The following is a 14,920-nucleotide window of genomic DNA, read 5'->3' as shown; positions in this document are numbered from 1 at the left end:
TTCCCCTTGCTTTCAGCCGTTCGCAGTACCAGCACAGCAAGGCCGTTTTGGTTAATGTTACAAGGCCAGATCAGTCAATCATCCAGACTGTTGCCCCTGCAACTACTGAAAAGGCTGCTGCCCCTCTTCAGGAACCACATGTTTGTCTGGCCTCTCAACAGATACCCCTCCGTTGTGGTTGCACCTACGGTACGGCCATCTGTATCGCTGAGGCACGCTGTTGTAATATCGTAAAAGTTCGCAGGCTTTATGACGACCTTCGCGCACGTCCACGATAATAAAAAATCTAAGGAAGTTTTAAGTAGTGGTGCAAACTTAGGAACTGGTTTGCGTGATGACTCAGGGTACTAGTACAAGGAACAGTAGAAGCACGTTTGTTTCTGGAAGCTCTATGTTTTTACGAACTGCAATATGCAACGAAAAGGATGACAGTGATATCGATTGAACAGGATCGCGTTTTGAGGCGCCATGTCACGGAATGCTCGGCGTATCCCGCCACAGGTTAGAGTTCTCCATCGGGCATGGGTGTGGGTGTGTTGTTCTTCGCATAAGTTAGTTTAAGTAGTGTATAAGTCTAGGGCCCGATGACCTCAGCAGTTTGGCGCCTTAGGAATTCACACACATTTGAACATTTTGAACACGATCACAGTTGGTAAAAGCGCAGACGGCCCAACCCTGCATGGGGAATACCTTTTTTTCCTAACAACCTTCTTCAATTTAGTTTAACTGAAATTAAGAAGTAGTCTTTGACAATTCAACCGACAAAGAGGTGAGGTTGGAGCAGCGTTACGGTCTTGTGCTTGTACTGAGATGGAGCGGCTATCAAACCTCCGTCCTTCTACTCTTATTTAAGATTTCTGTATCTTCCGAAGTCACTTTAAGAGGATGTCTGTAAAAAACCATGGCTTCTTACTTGTTTCAGTTCTATGGAATTAAGTTAGCGATCATCTGTAATGACCTCGATGTCTGTGGGATTTTAAACTCTAATCTATTTTTCTTCCTTAGATCAAAATGAAAGGTTGTGAAATAGCTACTGATGAGGGACAAGAAGTATCTGAGATGTGCTGAGTGAAACGTACATGTATTTCGTTATTCAAGAACAGCTCACACGTTTCTGTCGAGTAAAACATAAATTACACCACTTTTCCGTAAATGCAGCACCCTAGTTCAATTTGAAAAGCGTAATAAATCCTATCAGTTGTCGCTAAATGACGCTGACATTAAAACATACGAATATTTCAGCAGCTTTATGTATACAGCCTCGTGCAACGTATCCCTTGCCATTCCTCTCAGTTGCTTCCACAGCCCCAGTAAGGTACTGTCCCATTATTCTGACCATCAAAATGCTCATCTACAACAGCGTTGCGCAGACTGTACCTCTAAAATGATATCCCATCCACGACCACGGACTCGTTCCTCACAACTCCATTCTAGTCATAAATCTTATATACACCAGGTAACAAAATTACACAAAAGGTTGTTACCAGTCACACTATCATCATCATCAACAATAAATGAATTTACAACCATCCTCGTAGAAGTCATAATATTGTCACATTTCCCGAGATTTTAAGGCATTCTTCTTTTTCTTTATCAGATTTCAAGAAAATATTAATATCTTGATTAAAAACATGTATAACAATAGAGCTGTCGCTGAATAATGGAATTTTATCTACAGATTTAGCGTCATGTGTTCTTCTTTACTCAGTTACTTTGTTTCGGAAACACAATTGAAGATATAGGTGCAGCACCATGGACATGGAAGTCTATCGACTAAACTGTTTACTCGTTTGTAGCCGTGAGTTCCTGTCACGAAGTTAAGATATTTCAGTATGCACGTGGAGCTTAAGCTGAGAAACCTTTTTTATTCCATACTATCGACAACTTACGAAGCCTCGAACGTTCCAACGTACGTCATTAAGGCCCTTGTTTTACTCCACTGCCGGCCGCGGTGGTCTCGCGGTTCTAGGCGCGCAGTCCGGAACCGTGGGACTGCTACGGTCGCAGGTTCGAATCCTGCCTCGGGCATGGATGTGTGTGATGTCCTTAGGTTAGTTAGGTTTAAGTAGTTCTAAGTTCTAGGGGACTGATAACCACAGCAGTTGAGTCCCATAGTGCTCAGAGCCATTTTTTTTTTTACTCCGCTGTCTGCAAAATCTTCTTCGTAGCGACTTATGAATAATTCAATGTCTGGCGATAGCTGTCGTATAACACTTGATTTTTCAGTATGAGGTACATGATGGATTGTGTGAAGCATTTCGTTTTATTTGTAAGATAATAACATAGCGTTTCTTACTCATCAGATATACTCTGAAGGAATGCGAAATGTGACATGTAGTTACCTTCAGAAACCCCTCATAAAATTGATTGTACATAATTATACAGTATTCCGGCTTTTAAATAGTAACACTCGAGACATTTGCGAAGGTTTCTGTTTATTTGCCGATGCAGCTCAACACTTCAGATTATAACGAAGGAAATGCTGCATAAGGGTTTCATTTATTAATAAATGCGTGGAGAGGAGGCATTTAATCATCGAGTCCGCGTTCGACGTGCAAATTAAGATATTGCTGGAGCGTTAACACCAGTATGAAACCGCTGTCAGCTCTTTATTCTTCTCGATATTAAACCATGGAACATATCAGAGGCATGCAGTAGGCTACTCTTAGAATATCTGGAATTTCTAATTCTAAGAAACGTTTTTCAAGCAAAATATCATTAAGTGGGTCTCACCTTATATTGACCAGAAAAGGAAAGAAAGTAAAATCAGCTCAATAATGTTCTGTGTCAGCTAATATACGATATACATTCTTGAAATTCGTGCCTTCAATGGACCACTCCATACTTTCTTCAAATTGATGCATCCAATGAGCCACTCATTATCAACAGTGTTGCACTCCATCTCTCCATACTGCTAAGAGTTTGCAGTTTAACGCAAAACTATGGCGCAGCGTATGGCGATCATCTCATTCACATTGTAAATGACTGCAGAAAGTGAGGCTGAACCACTCTGTATTGCATTTCAATGTAGAAAATTGCTTCGTCCTTTACGGTTTAAACCTAGGCACATGTCATTTATTGATAATCGTACACTAGATTAAATTAATATAAGTATAGCTGTCATCGACCTGAAAGTAAGCTTGAGCACCAATGTAGTTTACTACGCATGTTCCCATTGAAGGCAATATACTTTTACTTTTTCCCTATCTGTGCTCCACCTATGAAGAAAATCCTAGTGCAAAATGCACAACATCGCGTACCTAATATAAAAACTGTTCTTGATTTGTTTCAAGCAGTTGTCTAGAGCTATATTTTATGCATTCCTTGTTCTGTGTTCCACAGTTTGGCAACATTTCCCGACAATGTATAACTACGTCAAAACTGTCTGAAACAAATTAATATTCAAGCTGATTATTAGTTTTAAATTAATTGCATTACATTTTTAGACAATAACTTCGCTACATTTCAATACTGCAGACTATTAGTGGCTTTCCTCTCCTCCTTCCATCTCCCTCCTTCCCCTACCAAACCTCCTTGACACATTTGTCTGTATGATGCAAAGTGGTTTTAGATAAATGAATGCAACTGAATGTTGTCACAAGTGTACTGCAGTGCAATTTCTTTTATATTACATCTGATGACTGCACTTTTTTGAAAGAAATTTGTCTTTCCATAATTCATGATTAATCGGTACAATTTTAAGACTTTTATATTTTAAATATTGTCAAATGATGCTATTTACTTATTCAGTTACGATTATAAAAATTTTAAATTTCAAATATATTCAGTCTATGTTGTCTATGAAAGGTAACCCGGTGGGACTATTTAAAATGATTGAGAATGTTGGCATAATTTTAATGTTCTAAGAACATTTATTTTCCTAAAATAGACATAAGTTGTGCTGAACAAGTTATTGATTGAATACCGTAAACAACTAAGAAGTGATTTAAGACTACACTGGATAAGGATCCTGGGGCAGGCCGGAGTGGCCGTGCGGTTCTAGGCGCTACAGTCTGGAGCCGAGCGACCGCAACGGTCGCAGGTTCGAATCCTGCCTCGGGCATGGATGTGTGTGATGTCCTTAGGTTAGTTAGGTTTAATTAGTTCTAAGTTCTAGGCGACTAATGAGCTTAGCATTAAGTCGCATAGTGCTCAGAGCCATTTTGAACCAAGGATCCTGGGTGGCAGAGACAGTTTAACTAGTGGAGTGAGTCAAGTACTCTGGCCCTAAAAATGTGGATGACGCAGTCTGAATTGATCTGACGCTGAGCAGACTTTGACTGATCAAATCTACTGAAGTTTCTCTACATAGGTGCAGCTGAGAACAAGTGGAAATTGAGATCTGTACGGCATGCGAATGCTGGAGCGGCAGTACAATACCCTGTTTGCTTCCTTCAGCGATGTAACTTGCTAGCTGGCTAGACGTGTGCGGCGGAGGTAAGACGTGGAGGCGGCACCTGTGAATCGATCGCGGCCACGAAAGAAATGCAAAACTCTAACGGTCCAGCGATCAGGCAGACGGATCGCAGTTTACTCTCTACTAGAGCCCTGAAATGACGGTAGATTTCAGTGTGTGACACACCCATTCACTAGTCGTACCAAGGACCAATTTTGCTCACTTATACAACAGAGCGCACAAGGATACCAAACGTCAGGACATGTAAATCAAATACAAATAAGTGTGCCCTCGACAAACGAGCAGTCAGAGACGTTTGCAGTCACATTGTCGGTACAGTAAGAACTTCACCACAGGCTCCCCAGCCCAATTACGTGCAAGTGAAGTCAGTCTCAGGACAGGTCCCAAGTACCAACCACACATGCCAGAGATTCGACCAGAAGTACTTACCAGACCAAAGTCCAGCACCCGAGTGCCTCACACCTCTCCCGAAAAAAAAAAAAAAAAAAAAAAAAAAAAAAAAAAAAAAAAATCCCTTTTCCCGCAAAGTGCACGAACGACACTGCCTTCACCTCATCTTGAACAATCACAGGGCTCTAGAGGAGCTAAATCTCTCCTCCTGCACGACAGCACAAACTCATGTCGAACCAGAGCAAGTGTTAAGAAACCTGTATCTCTGGAAAAAAAGAAACAGCCAATTACTGGCTTTTTTTAAGTTTTTGCAGAAGAGGAAGATGATTTTTTCAAAGTCGTGTCTCTTCCCATGCCAACAAGCGAACAGATACAATCTCAAAGATCTATATCAAAATCGCCTGTGCCTTAGCGCTTGTTAGTCCTAGCTATGACGTGTAATAAAGATTCTATCTCCAAACTTTTCTCAGATGCTGGATTTTTCTTATACAACTGAGGCAGTTGGGGAAGTGGTTCACTGGCCTACTTGCACTATCGGTGAACACAAAAACTTGTGAATTTTTATTATGTATGGCTCTGCACACAATGCCCAGTTTATGACTACACTGTGTAGATGCATTCCTTTAGACTGTCGCCCTAGCTCAGGCTTCCACTGGCGCAGCAGCAGGTAGTGTGGCATTGTTCTGCTGGAGACCTGTCTTGATGAGGGGCTGCCCTGTCTGCCCTGTATGGCTGTGCGCCTGACCGGCAAGATTTACTAAGTGATCAGCTCGCCACCAGTTGCTTTCAATTCCCAACATACCATTTCCTTGAGCTAAGAATCATAAAAATACCTCATGCTTTTAGCGCGCTACGAGGCTCTATCAACGTCTGCTCAAGCTATTAACTTTCTAGAATCTTGCTGAAGGTGCGTCCAGTTGCAATGAAATCTTTAATAATTTTCTGTATGCGAAAAATAGGCCAGAGAATAACTTGTCACCTCTCATCTACTTAAATAGTTATTTGCAGTTGTTTTATTTTATTTACTCTAGGGGTGAAGATAGTCATTGAATGTAATCGAAGCTAGTTCTCTAGTGTGACTAAATGCAGCTGGGACACAAAGATACATACTGATCACAATGGTCAAATTGGGCACCTGAATTACTTCTTATTGCTGTGTAATGACCGAATTTCCTGTCACAGAAACTAGCATTTGATCACACAAACATTTCCTATCTCCTGCCTTATGGGAAAACATGTGCTATGAGCATACTGGTCTGTCGACTGTAATGTACAATACTTTTCTATAAAGAACCCGAACTTTGTATGGAATATTGCTTAACAAGTGATGATCTGAAGTTCTCGATGAAACCTACCTTCTGGAATTGAAAGTAATCTGTTAGAATAATGAAAACAAAGTATGCACGACATGAAAAATAATCCTCATGGAAGTAATGATCGTGCTGAACGCATAAGATCCCAGTCAGTTACCATTACTGAATGATCTATAAGTGCATAGTCTCATGGCTCTTCAAAGACAGTGGTTATAGAAATGTATATTTATGCTCAACCTGATGAGGAGACCATGTGGAAATAATGCAAAAGGTATTGAATCAGTTGATAATTACTGAAGTACTAAAGATACAGTTAATTTACATAAAATAACGTTATTAATGTTACAAGAGCCACGTTGTACCAATGCCATGATAATACAAGGGCTTCATGACAGACAAATGCTGTTCACAATTCTCATCCTAGTCTCACACGTACAAAACCGGCGTGCAGTCATATGTCACTCTCCTTCCTTCTCAGTATATTTCAGGGTAGCCCTGTTTCTCATCACACCATAACACACACAAGAAGAGAACAGATCGGAAGCCAGAACGGAATAGGAATCTTTGGTCGTCTTCATAGCCAAAAGCCAACGAACAGCCTTTAAACCTTATTCGCTGAGCCCTGCTCAGCCGAAGGACCTTAATTAAGGCTAGAGTTACAAAACTAGTTGAAGGCTACTGTACACTATCATACGTAAGCTTTGAATGTTGCAGTTTTTTTAGTAGCTTTGGTCAGTTAAGGTCATACCCACATTACCTGTGTATTAGGTGCGTTGCATACCTATCGGGCTTTACCTCACAACGATCGCTTTCTTCACGTATGCCATCTGTATCATACTAGGTTCCCCTAAATGCTGGAAGCAGTAAAAATGTGAATTTCGTGTGGCTAGGGCGTCCCGTTGAATAGACCGTTCGCCGGGTGCAAGTTGAAACGTCCCCTTTGAAAAATTAATGAATTACTGTGCTGATAAACCCCTACGTTATTAGATTTTCAAACAGCTGACCAAAACTGACGCCGGCCGTGGTGGCCGTGCGGTTCTGGCGCTGCAGTCCGGAACCGCGAGGCTACTACGGTCGCAGGTTCGAATCCTGCCTCGGGCATGGGTGCGTGTGATGTCCCTAGGTTGGTTAGGTTCAAGTAGTTCTAAGTTCTAGGGGACTTATGACCTAAGATGTTGAGTCCCATAGTGCTCATAGCCATTTGAACCATTTTTGAACCAAAACTGACACACAATATTTTTTAGCGCAACGCAAACTGACTTCCAATAATCCCTACAAGAGAATGGCCCTGACTAAATAAACCTATACGTTTCAAAAATCACTTACCTTACAAAAATCTTCGTTACTCGAACTACTCAATACAGGGAGCGCCACTACTGCCAGCTAAATAAAAGATTCAAACTACTGAAGGCACTAACTACTGATAGGCATAGTTAGCAAAAGAAAGATTTTGATAGAGAACAAACAATGTATTTACCTTAATAGCGTTCAAAAGTCATATATATATATATATATATATATATATATATATATATATATATATATATATATATATACTCCTGGAAATTGAAATAAGAACACCGTGAATTCATTGTCCCAGGAAGGGGAAACTTTATTGACACATTCCTGGGGTCAGATACATCACATGATCACACTGACAGAACCACAGGCACATAGACACAGGCAACAGAGCATGCACAATGTCGGCACTAGTACAGTGTATATCCACCTTTCGCAGCAATGCAGGCTGCTATTCTCCCATGGAGACGATCGTAGAGATGCTGGATGTAGTCCTGTGGAACGGCTTGCCATGCCATTTCCACCTGGCGCCTCAGTTGGACCAGCGTTCGTGCTGGACGTGCAGACCGCGTGAGACGACGCTTCATCCAGTCCCAAACATGCTCAATAGGGGACAGATCCGGAGATCTTGCTGGCCAGGGTAGTTGACTTACACCTTCTAGAGCACGTTGGGTGGCACGGGATACATGCGGACGTGCATTGTCCTGTTGGAACAGCAAGTTCCCTTGCCGGTCTAGGAATGGTAGAACGATGGGTTCGATGACGGTTTGGATGTACCGTGCACTATTCAGTGTCCCCTCGACGATCACCAGTGGTGTACGGCCAGTGTAGGAGATCGCTCCCCACACCATGATGCCGGGTGTTGGCCCTGTGTGCCTCGGTCGTATGCAGTCCTGATTGTGGCGCTCACCTGCACGGCGCCAAACACGCATACGACCATCATTGGCACCAAGGCAGAAGCGACTCTCATCGCTGAAGACGACACGTCTCCATTCGTCCCTCCATTCACGCCTGTCGCGACACCACTGGAGGCGGGCTGCACGATGTTGGGGCGTGAGCGGAAGACGGCCTAACGGTGTGCGGGACCGTAGCCCATCTTCATGGAGACGGTTGCGAATGGTCCTCGCCGATACCCCAGGAGCAACAGTGTCCCTAATTTACTGGGAAGTGGCGGTGCGGTCCCCTACGGCACTGCGTAGGATCCTACGGTCTTGGCGTGCATCCGTGCGTCGCTGCGGTCCGGTCCCAGGTCGACGGGCACGTGCACCTTCCGCCGACCACTGGCGACAACATCGATGTACTGTGGAGACCTCACGCCCCACGTGTTGAGCAATTCGGCGGTACGTCCACCCGGCCTCCCGCATGCCCACTATACGCCCTCGCTCAAAGTCCGTCAACTGCACATACGGTTCACGTCCACGCTGTCGCGGCATGCTACCAGTGTTAAAGACTGCGATGGAGCTCCGTATGCCACGGCAAACTGGCTGACACTGACGGCGGCGGTGCACAAATGCTGCGCAGCTAGCGCCATTCGACGGCCAACACCGCGGTTCCTGGTGTGTCCGCTGTGCCGTGCGTGTGATCATTGCTTGTACAGCCCTCTCGCAGTGTCCGGAGCAAGTATGGTGGGTCTGACACACCGGTGTCAATGTGTTCTTTTGTTCATGACATCCAGTCTTACAAATTTACTGTCTCTGTCCAGATCATCCGCTCTCAAAACTCCGCTATGTCACTCCCCACATCCACCACTGCTGGCGGCTCACCTCCAACTGCGCAACGCTACGCGCTGTTTACAGCCAACTGCCTAACGCTACAATAGCAAATTCCAACAATGTCACCCAGCCACAGACTGCACATAGCACAGCCAGTGGTTTTCATACAGAGCGCTACGTGGCGGTGGCGTTACCAATATAAGAACCTAAACAGCCTACTTACAAAGTCTTTTAATTTGACGCCACTTCGGCGACTTGCGCGTCGAGCTGGAATCAGTGAACCTCTAGAAACAAAGTGAGGATGTACTCGTATAAAAGACCGAGTAGCTTACGGAACATTTTTGTTCTACATAGTTATCCTCCCGTCTGCTACATGAAAGTAAATTGTATTTACAATAAAATTTAATTTTTAGACGTTTAATTCAAAATTTATTATAAAATTGTTGATTTGTAACGTGAAACAGATTAATTTTGTAATAAAAATAAAGAAAACAATACAGTTTTATCCAACAGCGCTAGACAACGCAATTTCCTCAACAAAAAGTTGAAACAAAACAAAGAGCACAAAACAGAAATACATCAAACAATGCTGTAATGCTCCAATACTTCGTCGAACTTACATTAAAACATGTTTCTGTTATTCATAAACAAGTTTCGCATTTATCAGTAATAACAGGAAACTCATGCCTTTGATTATGGTGAAGAACGTTGTACTGAGTGCAAAATAACAACAATAATTATACATATTTGTGCACGTAAACTGTGCTTGCACCAACGGTAATTGCTTTGGTTACATAAAAGTGCAGAAGTTTCAGATAAATAAAATTTTATTGCTCATAAAACGCAATTTATATTCTATAACGATATAAAATACGCCTTGGTTTCACACCGGAAGATGTGCGGTTCTCATTATGTGCAAAACAAAGAAAAATAAAGAGAAGTCGTCGGGTTCCAGTTTCTCTCTTACACAGTTCATTTATGTTTCCTTTCTCAAAAAGTGGCTCTGAGCACTATGGGACTCAACTGCTATGGTCATAAGTCCCCTAGAACTTAGAACTACTTAAACCTAACTAACCTAAGGACAGCACACAACACCCAGCCATCACGAGGCAGAGAAAATCCTTGACCCCGCCGGGAATCGAACCCGGGAACCCGGGCGTGGGAAGCGAGAACGCTACCGCACGACCACGAGATGCGGGCGTTTCCTTTCTCACCAACGCTACCATTACTAATGGTAACAATATATTTACTACGTCATTTCCGTAGTGAACCATAACTACCTTATTGTAGTTTTGGTAGAGAACAGCTCTAGTTAAGACAGATCAGCGTAGCGTAAACAGCAGTGGCTACATAGACAATCGATTAGTGGGCACAGATCTCACAGCAAAAGACTGAAAGACTGCTCGCGAGCAAATGACGCGTAAAATATGAAACACGGAAGTAGGCAATAATAATATACAAATCTCATAGTCATCCAATATGTAACTAAAACAGGTTTGAAATGGCAGAAACGTCTTGCATAGAAACTAATATAACAGTAAATCCTGTTCCACAACAGCTAAATATAATTTTTAAAAATGTTTATTATTACAGTCTCGGTTCACATAAGTTTGAATATTTGCGACTGATATCGTAGTAACGAATATTTTTAAAAAAATTTGAACAGTTATGGAATCTCTCGGAGAAATATCTTGGTCTCGTCTCTCCACTACATTTGAGACAAGCACTGCTCGATTCAGATCCAAGGCTCCACTGGTCAGTTCGTACGATAGGTAACCATCAACTAGAGCATCTCCATGCTGATAACCTTTATCGCCTCTGAAAAGAAATTTTGGACCACTTTCACCCTACACAAGTGTCACATGGCGCTGCAGTACTTCAGTTCTGTACCTCTGTGCATCAACCATGTTTCTCACAACGAAGATGTGAAACCTCATTTTTCAGTTCAACAGGAGGCGTTACAGCTCCAAGACACCATGGCTGATCACCTACTTTCGTAGCTGAGGACTCTAATGTCTGTGTGTGTTGTTGGGCTTGTTCTGTAAGTATCTGTTTACGGACAAAATTATCGTGTAGCGTCTGATCGGCAACGATAGGAAGTCTTGGATCAAACTGCCAACTCTCCATAGCTCGGAGCGAGTGCATGTTTCTCCGTTGACATACTTTGGATGAGGATGTGAAGCTTGCATATCACTACGTCGTTCCTGTCATTGCTATGCAATATCTTTCTCGTGAGATGGGTGAGTAAAGAGAAAACGCCAAGAATATTTTTCTGTGATGGGGATATTAATAACGCTACCAAATCTTTCATCTGTTTCATCGTTTTTTGTTTATGTTTTCCCTCAAAAGCCGCATTTTCACTTTTGTTTCAGTTCTTATATTGGCAGTTCTCTTACGTGATGTAATTTTTGGTGAAACCAGGTGAGAAATTTTGTGCTCTGAAGCACCTCGAAAGGTTATTTCCATGTTCTCTGCAGACCATTTCCCACACTAACCGAACCACTTATTGTACGAGCTTGTAATGTTAAAGGTACCATTGTCTAAAGGCAAATGATACATTTTGTTAAAGATCTTGAGTATGTGCTAATCCATTTTTCCATTTTAGTCATTTCCACTTTCAGGTTATATACTCCCTGTTACGGTAGTCACCTTTTGCTCGATCCTCCAAGGTCTTGTTTTTGTTTTGGATCATATTTGTTTATTTTTACTGACAGTCGTCCAGGAACCATTCTTTGTAGATATTCAGTCTAACTTCTATAATTTTCTCCTCACTTTGCTCCTACGTGTTGTGTGTCTACCTCATTTCTTACATCAACACTTCAGATTGCATTTGTTCTTCTACATCCCTGCATTTCTTACTATTTGTTGTCCATCGAGGATTCAATCCGTTATAATAGTGTCGATAGAGCAATGATTTCATAAATTTCTGATTTCCTACGTTGCAGACATTTATTCTGCAAATATCTGCTGATTGTTCCGTGTATACACTACTGGCCATTAAAATTGCTACACCACGAAGATGACGTGCTACAGACGCGAAATTTAACCGACAGGAAGAAGATGCTGTGATATGCAAAGCTTTTCAGAGCATTCACACAAGGTTGGCGCCGGTGGCGACACCTACAATGTGCTGATATGAGAAAAGTTTCCAACCGATTTCTCCTAGACAAACAGCAGTTGACCGGCGTTGCCTGGTGAAACGTTGTTGTGATGCCTCGTGTAAGGAGGAGAAGTACGTACCATCACGTTTCGGACTGTGATAAAGGTCGGATTGTAGCCTATCGCGACTGCGGTTCATCGTATCGCGACATTGCTGCTCACGTTGGTCGAGATCCAATGACTGTTAGCAGAATAAGGAATCGGTGGGTTCAGGAGGGTAATACGGAAAGCCGTGCTGAATCCCAACGCCCTCGTATCACTAGCAGTCGAGATGACAGGCATCTTATCCGCATGGCTGTAACGGATCGTGCAGCCACGTCTCGATCCGTGGGTCGACAGATGGGGACGTTTGCAAGACAACAACCATCTGCACGAACAGTTCGACGGCGTTTGCAGTAGCATGGACTATCAGCTCGGAGACCATGGCTGCAGTTACCCTTGACGCTGCATCACAGACAGGAGCGCCTGCGATGGTGTACTCAACGACGAACCTGCGTGCACGAATAGCAAAACGTCATTTTTTCGGATGAATCCAGGTTCTGTTTACAGCATTATGATGGTCGCATCCGTGTTTGGTGACATCGCGGTGGACGCACATTGGAAGCGTGTATTCGTCATCACCATACTGGCGTATCACCCGGCGTGATGGTATGGGGTGCCATTGGTTACACGTCTCGGTCACCTCTTGTTCGCATTGAGGGCACTTTGAACAGTGGACGTTACATTTCAGATGTGTTACGACCCGTGGCTCTACCCTTCATTCGATCCCTGCGAAACCCTACATTTCAGCAGGATAATCCACGTTCAAATGTTGCATGTCCTGTACGGGCCTTTCTGGATACAGAAAATGTTCGACTGCTGCCCTGGCCAGCACATTCTCCAGATCTCTCACCAATTGAAAACGTCTGGTGAATGGTGGCCGAGCAAGTGGCTCGTCACAATACGCCAGTCACTACTCTTGATGAACTGTGGTATCGTGTTGAAGCTGCATGGGCAGCTGTACCTGTACACGCCATCCAAGCTCTGTTTGTCTCAATGCCCAGGCATATCAAGGCCGTTATTACGGCCAAAGATGGTTGTTCTGGGTACTGATTTCTCAGGATGTATGCACCCAAATTGCATGAAAATATAATCACATGTCACTTCTAGTATAATATATTTGTCCAATGAATACCCGTTTATCATCTGCATTTCTTCTTGATGTAGCAATTTTAATGGCCAGTAGTGTATTACTAAACTTTTTGGATGTATTTTTAGTATTCTTACATCACACAACAACCAATATATTTGTAATATTTGACTTTTCCCATTATTTAGTTGTTAATGACAATTTTATTCAGAGTTGCCTGTTTTCCTACAAGAGTTTATTTTTGAACATGTGCTATAGATTCAGTTACCTCTATGCTGGTGTAATTAGCTATATCCGAACATAAATTCAAAAGAACGTGGCGCTTAGCATTGACAGCAACAGATTTTTGCAGGTAACAGACCTAACGGTCACTGGAGACCGCAGATACAGTAAGTGGATCGTAGTATCCACGTCTCAGTTATAGATATCATGTATAGTTCTTAATCAGAACAGCAAAGTCAGTTACAGTCTGTCATAGACGAGGACGATGTTGTCGATTCACCTTTGCGCTAACCCACCATATGGTATCAGCAGGAATATCTCAGCGTTTTCCTTTCGAATATACTCACATGCTCGCCATTAACGTGCATAAGCAGAGACATAAAATTTTCCTCGTTTGGATTACAGAATTAGCAATCAATTGCGTGATTAACATTGATGCTAACCATAAATACGGTATAAAAAATCGATATTCTCTATTTATGAGAAAGAATGATTCTCATTTGAAAAAAGAAAGAAGTTATTAATTTTGAAACAAAAAACTTTTTATGAGACGTCTATCACAAGTCAATAGCATAAAAGTTTTGTCAAATGTCAATTGATAAATTTACTTCACTTTTCATTGATTTTAAATGAAGGAAAATTTATAAAGTTGGTTAATTACATTAAACACATCTCGAGCCATCAAGAAACAGTTAATTTGTTTGTCTTGTTCCTTGGCGAGGGGAGAGACGATGATTGGTCTTCAGAGTGGTTTCATGTTGCCGGCCGTTGTGGCCGTGCGGTTCTAGGCGCTTCAGTCTGGAACCGCGTGACCACTACGGTCGCAGGTTCGAATCCTGCCTCGGGCATGGATGTGTGTTATGTCCTTACTTTAGTTAGGTTTAAGTAGTTCTAAGTCTAGAGGACTGATGACCTCAGATGTTAAGTCCTATAGTGCTTGGAGGCATTTGAATCAGTGCATCAAAGTTGCCTCGGCGCCGATTTTGTATAGTGTCGTTTGGCCGCGCACTGTATTCTTTTAACCACGGCGGCACGGGAACAGTTTTCAAACTTTGCTTCCAACCTTTTCCCAGAAGCAATGCCCTGTTGAAATACATGCAAAACATAATTATGAAATTCTAAGGTATTAGGGGTATGCATGTGTAAAGTCGATGTATCGAGAATCTGACATCCGTGGGCCGGCCTCGGTGGTCTAGCGGTTCTAGGCGCTCAGTCCGGAACCGCGCGACTGCTACGGTCGCAGGTTCGAATCCTGCCTCGGGCATGGATGTGTGTGATG

Source organism: Schistocerca nitens, chromosome 9 (assembly GCF_023898315.1).
Source record: "Schistocerca nitens isolate TAMUIC-IGC-003100 chromosome 9, iqSchNite1.1, whole genome shotgun sequence".
NCBI lineage: Eukaryota > Metazoa > Arthropoda > Insecta > Orthoptera > Acrididae > Schistocerca > Schistocerca nitens.
This window is presented reverse-complemented; position numbering follows the sequence as displayed.